Below are 10020 nucleotides of genomic sequence, written 5' to 3' on the forward strand. Positions count from 1 at the left end.
CCTCACAACACCCTAGCCAAGTAACCACCTACAAACACCTTTGCGACGCCCTGGCAATCACCTACCAACTACCTAGCAACACCTTAGCAACCACCTCGCAACACCCTAGCCAAGCAACCACCTACAAACACCTTTGTGACACCCTGGCAATCACCTAGCAAGTACTTAGCAACACCTTAGCAACCACCTAGCAACACCTTTGCAACGCCCTGGCAATCACCTACCAACTACCTAGCAACACCTTAGCAACCACCTGGCAATCACCTACCAACTACCTAGCAACACCTTAGCAACCACCTCGCAACACCCTAGCCAAGCAACCACCTACAAACACCTTTGCAACGCCCTGGCAATCACCTAGCAAGTACTTAGCAACACCTTAGCAACCACCTAGCCTAGCAACCACCAGGCAATCACCTACCAACTACCTAGCAACACCTTAGCAACCACCTCGCAACACCCTAGCCAAGCAACCACCTACAAACACCTTTGCGACGCCCTGGCAATCACCTACCAACTACCTAGCAACACCTTAGCAACCACCTCGCAACACCCTAGCCAAGCAACCACCTACAAACACCTTTGTGACACCCTGGCAATCACCTAGCAAGTACTTAGCAACACCTTAGCAACCACCTAGCAACACCTTTGCAATGCCCTGGCAATCACCTACCAACTACCTAGCAACAGCTTTGCAACCACCTAGCCTAGCAACCACCTGGCAATCACCTAGCAACACCTTAGCAACCACCTCGCAACACCCTAGCTAAGCAACCACCTCCAAACACTTTTGTGACAATCTGGCAATCACCTACCAACACCTTAGCAACCACATATGTAGCAACCGCCTAGTATCACAACCTCCTCGAAGCCGAGGAAAGGGTCATCAGAGACAGTCATTGTCTATGCATCTGCTCATGCGAGTGCAGCTCAATTCGCCACCTGCACAGGCAGCTGCAAACCGGGCATCTGTAGATGCTTGGGAGTTCCATCACTGTTGTAGCTGCCAGTTCTGCGGCGGCTTTTCTTTTTTCTTAGTTCCCGCTTTCGTGCCATCGTTGATTCTCTTTGTAGTGTTTGACGCCTTCTTGTGTTGCACACCGCCATTGCAGCCAAGCTCTTCCCAGTTATTAATGTCAATGTTGCAGCGCTTCAGAGTGTCCTTGAGCAAGTCCTTGAATCTTTTTTTCGGTGTTCCGTCTTTTCTCTCTCCAACTTCAAGCTGACTGTAAAAACCTTTTTTTTTTTAAACAATCATCTTTTTGGACTATATGACCAGCCCATCTGAGTCTGCTTTTGATGATGAGAACCTCAATGCTCGTGCTCTCAGCTTGCTCCAGGACGCTCAGATTTGTATGCCTGTCAGTCCAGGTGATGTGCAAGATTTTCCGCAAACATCTTTGATGGTACCTTTCAAGCATGTTGAGATGCTGCCTGTAAGTCCACCAGGTTTGGCATCCATATAGCAGGGATGGCAGCATAATCACATTATAGACTAGCAGTTTGGTGCGCTGCCTGATGTTGTGGATTTGGAAGACGCGATTTTTCAGTCAGCTGAAGGCTGCAGCAGCGCTGCTGATTCTGTGTGCAATTTCATCATCAACTGTAGCATTTGATGAGATGTGGCTGCCATGATACTTGAAACAGTTGGTTGTTTGTAGAGGTTCACCATTAACATTGATGCATGGTTGTGCATTCGCAGTGGCTGCAGAGGTTGGTTGATAGAGAACTTCTGTCTTCTTTGTGTTTAGGATGAGAACAAGCCAGCTATAAGTGGTAGACAAGGCATCAGTTAGGTTCTGCAGACCCTCCTCTGAGCATGAGCACACAGCCGTATCTTTGGAGTATTGAAGTTTTACTATTGAGGTGTGGCTGATTTTTGACCTAGCTTGTAGGCTCCCCAGATTGAACAGATTGCTGTTGAATCTATAGCATATGCCTACTCTGTTTGGCATGTTCTTTTCAGTGAGTTGTGGTACAACACCCATGAAGAAGGTGAACAAAGTCGGCACAACTATACATCCTTGCTTCATGCCAACGTTCACTGAGAATGCACTTGTCTCACTGCCATTGCACAGTACTGGTGCTTTCATGTCTTCATGTAGTAGTCGGATAATAGTAACTGGCTTTATGAGACATCCGTATTTTCGCAGTATTGCCCAGAGACTGTCTCAGTGGACAGAATCAAAAGCCTTGGTCAGGTCTAAGAAAGCAGTGCATAGAGGTCTTTGCTGCTCTCGGCATTTTTCTTACCATTGGTGAAGCGCAAATATCATATCAATCATGCCTTGAGACTGATGAAAGCCTGACTGACTCTGTGGTAGAACTCTTTTTGAAATCTGAGTGAGGCGTTTCAGGATTATCCAGGATAAGACTCTTCCGATTATTGATAGCAGTGATATTCTACAATAGTTTGCACAGTCGGACATGTCTCCCTTCTTGAATATGCTGACTATTCATGCATCCTTCATGTTGGATGGTACATGTTTGTGTTACCACACTTTAACCAGCAGGGAGTGAACTTGCAGTGCCAGAGTTTCACCACAGTACTTGATGGCTTTTGGAGGTCTCTTGTCTGGTCTGGCAGATTTATTGTTCTTAAGCTGCTTAATTGCAGAATTCACTTCATCACTAGTTGGTTCACAAGAGAGCTCCTGAACCACTGGGAATTGTTCAAGCTCATCTAGTGCACTTGGATAGACTGTGACATCTCGGTTCAACAGTTCATCAAAGTGCTCCTGCCAGCGGTTTTGGATGGAAGCCATATCTTTCAAGAGGGTTGCACCATCCTTGGATCTTACGGATGCTGGGCCATTAGTCAGCGGGCTGGAGATGACTTTTGGTTGCTGCAAAGAAAGCTCTGGAATTGTGAGAGTCAGCCAACACTTGGGTTTCTGCAGCCTTTTCTCTCCACCACTTGCCCTTCAGTTCTCATATACGCTGTTGGACTTCGTGTTTGATTTTAGCCAATGCAGTTTTGCGTGTCTGGGTTTTAGGATTCTGCTGCCAGGGGAGAAAAACCTTATGTTTGCACTCCAGCAATTATAAAATTTTGAATTTTGAATTAATTGTCAAGATTGAACCAATCTTGGTGTTTCTTCTTGGTGTGTCCGAGGGCTTCCTTACATGAGTCCGAGATGCATTTTTTTTTCAGTTTGTTCCACTCATTCTCAGTTTCATTATCATCTGTACCGTTCTGCTTTGTTGAGGAATTTTTGAGGTTTCTAACAACAATGGTCTGTTCAGATGTTTGTGGGTTTGTCAGTGCTTCAGCATTTATCTTGGGTTTGAAATTGTTGGAGTAGTTGCAATTTGCTTGGGGCCTCATCTTTAGGACACACTTAACTAGTCGGTGGTCAGTCCAGCAGCTGTCAGAAGCATGAACAGCCTTGGTTATCATGACGTCTATGCGGTCTCGTGCTCTGACAATCATGTAGTCGATTATGTGCCAGTGACCTGATCAAGGGTGGCGCCAGGTTGTTTTTTGAATGTTTTTCTGACAGAAATGTGTGTTGGTGATGACTCGATTGTACACGGTGCATTTGGTGAAAAGTAATAGGCCATTGGAATTCATTTTCTCGGGCCCATTTCTACCAATTGCAGGCCATAGATTGACATGGGCGTTGAAGTCTCTGAGTACGGCCAATTTATCAGTAGCTAGAGTGGAAGAGATCAGTTTGTCAAGAAATTCGTAGAACCTTTCTTTGACATGTTCCTCGGAGTCCAAATTTGGTGCACATGCACTGATAATTGTCAGGAATTGCTTTTTGCTAAACAAAACCAAACTGAGATTAGTTTTTCATTAATTGCTGTCAGGACATCTTATAGCTTGTCCAGCAACTTGTTGCTGATGGCCAGTCCTACCCCATGTATGCGCCTGTCCTTTGCTGACAAACCTATCTAGAAAAACGTGTAACCAGCCTACCTCTCATTGAGTTGCCCTTCATCTGAGCATCAGGTTTCACTCAGAGCAGCAATACCGATGTTGTTGCAAGTGAGCTTGTGCACTACTATTGCTGTGAGGCGCTCCAGACAATCACTGTTGGTATTGTCCATGAGAATTCTCACGTTCCATGCTCCAAGAGCCAGTCTGTAGGATCGAAATTGTCTGCTTGTTATTGCATTTGACACCATCACCAGGTTGGACGGCGCATCGGCTCTCCCGGAGGTGGTAGCATGTAAACATTAATCCGGATTTCGCATATTTGACACTGTGATCGGACTGCATGGCACGTCGGTTCCCTCGAACATGGTAGCATGAGTAGCAACTGCCTAGTAATGCCTTGGCAACCACCTAGCAACACCCTAGCCTAGGAACCACCTAGCAACACCTTTGCAAAGCCCTGCCAATTACCTAACAACTGCTGAGCAAAAGCTTAGCAACCACCTAGCAACCGTCTTGTAATGCCTTGGTAACCACTAGCAACACCTTAGCAACCACCTGACAACACCATTGCAACCACCAAGCCACAACCTAACAATCATATCTAGCTGCAAGACTTTTGTGCTACGGCACACTTTGAAAATAAATGTTTCGTATTTATTATATCTTCATATCTTATTTGAGTATAGATTTAGAGAATTAAATAGAGGTTGTGCACTTGTGACAATTTGCCCCATTAGTATATACAGTATATGTCACACTTGATTTTTCAATAGGCCTTCATGAGAACACAGCTCACTGGAGCTACAGTGGTGCTTGAAAGTTTGTGAGCCCTTTAGAATTTTCTATATTTCTGCATAAATATGACCTAAAACATCATCAGATTTTCACACAAGTCCTAAAAGTAGATAAAGAGAACCCAGTTAAACAAATGAGACAAAAATATTACACTTGGTCATTTATTTATGGAGGAAAATAATCCAATATGGCGGCACAGTGGTGTAGTGGTTAGTGCTGTCGCCTCACAGCAAGAAGGTCCGGGTTCGAGCCCCGTGGCCGATGAGGGCCTTTCTGTGCGGAGTTTGCATGTTCTCCCCGTGTCCGCGTGGGTTTCCTCTGGGTGCTCCGGTTTCCCCCACAGTCCAAAGACATGCAGGTTAGATTAACTGGTGACTCTAAATTGAGCGTAGGTGTGAATGTGAATGTGAATGGTTGTCTGTGTCTATGTGTCAGCCCTGTGATGACCTGGCGACTTGTCCAGGATGTACCCCGCCTTTTGCCCGTAGTCAGCTGGGATAGGCTCCAGCTTGCCTGCGACCCTGTAGAACAGGATAAAGCGGCTAGAGATAAGGAGATGAGACGATCCAATATTACATATCTGTGAGTGGCAAAAGTATGTGAACCCTTGCTTTCAGTATCTGGTGTGACCCCCTTGTGCAGCAATAACTGCAACTAAACATTTCCAGTAACTGTTGATCAGTCCTGCACACCGGCTTGGAGGAATTTTAGCCCATTCCTCCATACAGAACAGCTTCAACTCTGGGATGTTGGTGGGTTTCCTCACATGAACTGCTCGCTTCAGGTCCTTCCACAACATTTCGATTGGATTAAGGTCAGGACTTTGACTTGGCCATTCCAAAACATTAACTTTATTCTTCTTTAACCATTCTTTGGTAGAACGACTTGTGTGCTGAGGGTCGTTGTCTTGCTGCATGACCCATGTTCTCTTGAGATTCAGTTCATGGACAGATGTCCTGATATTTTCCTTAAGAATTCGTTGGTATAATTCAGAATTCATTGTTCCATCAATGATGGCAAGCCGTCCTGGCCCAGATGCAGCAAAACAGGCCCAAACCATGATACTACCACCACATGTTTCACAGATGGGATAAGATTCTTATGCTGGAATGCAGTGTTTTCCTTTCTCCAAACATAACGCTTCTCATTTAAACCAAAAAGTTCTGTTTTGGTCTCATCTGTCCACAAAACATTTTTCCAATAACCTTCTGGCTTGTCCACGTGATCTTTAGCAAACTGCAGACAAGCAGCAATGTTCTTTTTGTAGAGCAGTGGCTTTCTCCTTGCAACCCTGCCATGCACACCACTGTTGTTCAGTGTCCTCCTGATAGTGCATCAACAACGCTTTTTCTGAGGTCCTCATAAATCTACTTTGTTCGTGCCATGATACACTTCCACAAACATGTGTTGTGAAGATCAGACTTTGATAGATCCCTGTTCTTTAAATAAAACAGGGTGCCCACTCACACCTGATTGTCATCCCCTTGATTGAAAACACCTGACTCTAATTTAACCTTCAAATTCACTGCTAAACCTAGAGGTTCACATACTTTTGCCACTCACAGATATGTAATCTCATCTCATTATCTCTAGCTGCTTTATCCTGTTCTACAGGGTCGCAGGCAAGCTGGAGCCTATCCCAGCTGACTACGGGCGAAAGGCGGGGTACACCCTAGACAAGTCGCCAGGTCATCACAGGGCTGACACATAGACACAGACAACCATTCACACTCACACCTACGGTCAATTTAGAGTCACCAGTTAACCTAACCTGCATGTCTTTGGACTGTGGGGGAAACCGGAGCACCCGGAGGAAACCCATGCAGACACGGGGAGAACATGCAAACTCCACACAGAAAGACCCTCGCCGGCCACGGGGCTCGAACCTGGACCTTCTTGCTGTGAGGCGACAGCGCTAACCACTACACCAGCATGCCGCCCCCAGATATGCAATCTCATCTCATCTCATTATCTCTAGCCGCTTTATCCTTCTACAGGGTCGCAGGCAAGCTGGAGCCTATCCCAGCTGACTACGGGCGAAAGGCAGGGTACACCCTGGACAAGTCGCCAGGTCATCACAGGGCTGACACATAGACACAGACAACCATTCACACTCACATTCACACCTACAGTCAATTTAGAGTCACCAGTTAACCTAACCTGCATGTCTTTGGACTGTGGGGGAAACCGGAGCACCCGGAGGAAACCCACGCGGACACGGGGAGAACATGCAAACTCCACACAGAAAGGCCCTCGCCGGACCCGGGGTTCGAACCCAGGACCTTCTTGCTGTGAGGCGACAGCGCTAACCACTACACCACCGTGCCGCCCAGATATGCAATATTGGATCATTTTCCTAAATAAATAAATGACCAAGTACAATATTTTTGTCTCATTTGTTTAACTGGGTTCTCTTTATCTACTTTTAGGACTTGTGTGAAAATCTGATGAGGTTTTAGGTCATGTTCATGCAGAAATAGAAAATTCTATAGGGTTCACAAACTTTCAAGCACCACTGTAGTTATTTTTTATATATCTGCCAATAGGTGATGGAGGAATTATGCTTTTGACTTGTCGGTGTCTATTCGAGATTCTCATTAACAACAATCTCAACAAGTGGTTGAACGTTTGCAGGATTTATGGAGAATTATATAATTGTAACCAGAAGATTAACTGATTAGAGTTTGGAACTGATCCAGAAGGGCTTAGGTCACAAAAGTTCAGACTTGTTGGTGGAGGAGGCATCCCTACCCATCAGCGTCATGTTCTACTTGTTTACATTTCAAATTCAAAACCAAGTACAACTAGAAAGAATTGAGGTGGGGCGAGAGCCGCATACGTATGACCATTATCATGTTCAACTTTTGTAAGGGGGACAAGGACTTTATGCAGACAAGAACAATCCAGCTCTCCTTTCAAGTCAGTGAGGAGGTCCCCAGATTTCACCAAAACACTGACCATTGTTTTGAACATTTTAATGAACAAAATTGAGAACATTTTGCTCACCTTCGATTAGAGTAATTCTGACTACATGAATACAGGGAATTGGCCTCACTACATTAAGTCACACAAAGCAGTTATTTCATTTTTAAGTTAGTGCCTCAGTGTGACAACTTTCCCACAGGACAACTTACTCTGTTCTCCCCTGCACTCACTGGCCACTTTATTAGGTGCACCCGTACATCTGCTTATTCACAGTTATCAGTTCAGCCATTCGTGGATCAAATCATGCAGATACAGGTCAAGAGCTTTCCTTAATATTCATATCAAATATCAGAAAGGGAAAAAAGTGATCTCATTGACTGTAGCATGGTTGTTCAATATATTTATACACAGTATTTAATAACAAATGTCTATTCACTGCTACTGAAATCTTATTTCGTCATCACCAATCAAAACATTTGATTCTTCTTCTTGCTTTTCCTTCCATGATAAAACACTCATGATGAATGCAGGACGTGTGAGCTTCTTGCCATTTTTTTCCTCAGGTGTTTCCATCACACATGAAATTTATAAAATGTATTTATTCAAAAAAATATTGGATCATATGCCAATTTAAAGTGAGGCTTGATAGACGACCAGTGCCAGTGGAGTCACACTCTGTTGGACATCTTTAATGTTTTCATTCCAACAGAATAGTGGAGATGAAATAATGTCATCCCTAATGTCTACATTTTGGAGAACCAAAAAGTTTTTTGGAAACTTTTAGAAAGCATATACAGAGTTTAGGAGCTTCACACTGTCATAGTGGCACTTAAAATGCACACCGTATTTTATTTTTGCTGTAGATCCAAAGATACTGACTGTACCCCTGATCATAGGTGGCGTGGCCCTGAAATATTCACCAACAAACGAAGGTGTACGTTAGGTGTATCTAATCAAATGGCCACTGAGTATAGATTAATTACCTTAATGAACTCAGATCTACCCACTTCACCCAGGGTATTAAACATCAGCTTGTTTACATTTACTAAAAGAAATGCCAGACTTCTACGATGTGTGTTTGTAGCACAGCTTTCCATGGGTTTCTTAACGAGGATAATTACAGGGCTTAAGGTAATTAAATTAGGTAAGATAAGAAGAAGGATCAGGGTGGACAGTATCACATGGACAGATATTAGGTGCTATATTGCATCTTTGTGCTTCTCTCTGGAAATATCTACAAAAGCCTGCCTCCAAAAGCCAAGTTCTCTCTGCATGCACTAAAACAAAGTTATTGGTGTTATTTTTGATATTAGTGCCACCTTGTGGACAGATTAGGACTAACAGTTTCCTTGCACTTTTGCAAAATGTGTTGAACTCAAATTCACATATTCGTCAAAAATAATCTGGCAAAAGAATAATTTATAAATTCAGATCATGATGTGATATGAATATCTTACATGCCATTTAGAAGCCTGTTTAAAAATATTGCCAACTGGTTTAAAATTACAAACAGCTTGCTATATTATGGGTACTACAGGGAACTATTTAGTGAACTACAGGTTTTGGGAACCGAACGTACAAGCTTCTACACTACTACAACACTGAAAACTGAACCTCCAGGCGGCAGAAAAGAGATTTCGCAGTCTCGTTTTCTTTCATCCCTCAAAGATGAACACATCAGTGTGGATTATAACGCACGGGGCTGAGAGTTGATGTGTTGTTCACGAACGAGTCGGCTCTTTTACTGAACGCTGATTCAGAGTCGACTCGTGAAAGGTTAGATATGTTTGAGCTGTGTATGCGAGGGATAAGAAGAACAACCACTGGTCAAAATACCATAAACTCATTTTAGAAGAAAAACAGCAACGTGCAGTTTGGAAACTAAAAGAGTCGGTTCTTATTTGTGAGCTAAATGATCCGATTCACTGAAAAGAGCCAGAGTCGACTCCTAAGCTTTCAGGAATCGAGAGTCGACTCCAAAATTGAGTAGTTGATTTTACACAATGAAGCCCGACAGACGATGCCGTTACTGTCTGACATGACTTCCTCTAAACCTGATAGGGTTTTTTTTCCTAGAATCGACAAATTTATTATGTGGAATCGACTCTTTTAATATATTCAAGCAATTCACTCAACCATCTGGTCGTAAGCTTGTTTTTCCCATATCAATTCCGACAAACATTTTCTTCTGCGCTCGAATTGGTCAATATTGCTTCGACGAGTTACTTGCCCAATCAGGTCTTCTAACGTAAAACTACTGACCAATCATAGTGAAAGAAGGCGGGACTTTTGTCCGAAACGAGTGGGGAAAAAAAAGATTTTTTCATACACTAGAATGACGCGTTACTAGCAACCAATCAAAATTAGCTGTCGTGTCCAGAAGGTGAAAGGGAACTACGGCGAGCGAAGCGGAC

The sequence above is a fragment of the Neoarius graeffei genome, chromosome 7 (genome assembly GCF_027579695.1).
Source record: "Neoarius graeffei isolate fNeoGra1 chromosome 7, fNeoGra1.pri, whole genome shotgun sequence".
Taxonomy (NCBI): domain Eukaryota; kingdom Metazoa; phylum Chordata; class Actinopteri; order Siluriformes; family Ariidae; genus Neoarius; species Neoarius graeffei.